General features: G+C 41.1%; 1 pseudogene; it reads left to right on the top strand.

Moving 5' to 3' along the window:
• Positions 1–920: 920 nt before the first annotated feature.
• Positions 921–1039, top strand: LOC112477400 (annotated as a pseudogene).
• The last annotated feature ends 317 nt before the right edge of the window (positions 1040–1356 follow it).

The raw sequence follows: 1356 nt of genomic DNA, 5'->3' as shown, positions 1-1356 counted from the left end.
CAAAATTGGTTTTTTAAAAAGATCAACAAAATTGACAAACCTTCAGCTAGAATGACCATGAGAAAAAGAGAAGACTTGCATTACTAAAACCAGGAATGAAATGGGGACGTCACTACTTACCTCACAGAAAAAGTGCAATTTCCATGTTTCTGAAGCTACTGACAAGCTGATTCTAAAATGTATATAAAAAGGCAAAGGAACTCAGCTAGCCAAAAAAATTTCGAATAAGAAGAACAAAGTCGGGGACTCATACTTTCTGTCCTTCAAGAGTCAGCACAGGTGTCAGATCTCCTGTACAGCTATCGTTGATTTCCTCCAATCAGATATCAATATGTCCCCTCCATATTCCCATAGGGAGCTGTGCAGACCCTTAGCAGAGCACTCACTCCACTATATTATGTGACCTGCTTCTGGAGGACACACATGGCATCTTTCCTTCTGGTGTCCCAGGACCCAGCAGAACGCCCCGGACAGAAAAGACTAATAAATGTTATTTTAAGTGGATGGATGATGGATGATGGATGGATGAGTGATGGATGGATGGATGGATGGATGGATGGATGGATGGATGGACGGACGGATGAAAGGATGGATGAACGGACAGACAGATGATTTTAGAATGCTTTACCTGTGTACAAATGGATGAGGCAGTGTCATTTCTTAAATCACTTTAACAGAAGGAACATTACCCTGGAAAATCAGGAGACCTCCAATTCTGCCACAAACCCCCACATGACTTTAGTCAAGACACTTCCTCCTTCTGATCCTCAGTCCCATTTGGAAAACCTGTGAGTTTTGCTAGAGCGCTCTCGAATGTCATCCAGATTTAGATTCTATTGTCCTTGGACTAAGCAGATTATTCTATCCATGTCTAGCACATTTAGCATTTGGTGGAAGTAGCCTTTTAAAACCTAAATTTAGTCTATGTCCATGCCACCCTAAACGAGCCCAATCCCATCTGATCTCGGAAGCTAAGCAGGGTTGGGTCTGGTTAGTACTTGGATGGGAGACCACCTAGGAAAACCAGGTGCTGTAGGAGTAAAAAATTTAAAAAATAAGGAATATAAGCTGACAAGGTCCTTGCAATCTGTGAGGTCAACCAAGGGTTGCCTCGCCTGAAAAAATAATAAATAGATAGATAGATAGATAGATAGATAGATAGATAGATAAAACAAACCTAAATTTAGTGGGTATATTCATTAAATATCTCAAAGTGGTCAAACCAGCTGACTACCTAAACACGACACTCTGCCCCTCTCACAGCCTTTCACATGACTTGAACCCAGTACTCGTCAAGCTACTTTTGCCAAAAACAAAAACAAAATGTATGTAGCATTCAGTCAGCATTCACAACAG

This window comes from Pteropus alecto, unplaced genomic scaffold (genome assembly GCF_000325575.1).
Source record: "Pteropus alecto unplaced genomic scaffold, ASM32557v1 scaffold123, whole genome shotgun sequence".
NCBI lineage: Eukaryota > Metazoa > Chordata > Mammalia > Chiroptera > Pteropodidae > Pteropus > Pteropus alecto.
This window is presented reverse-complemented; position numbering and strand designations above follow the sequence as displayed.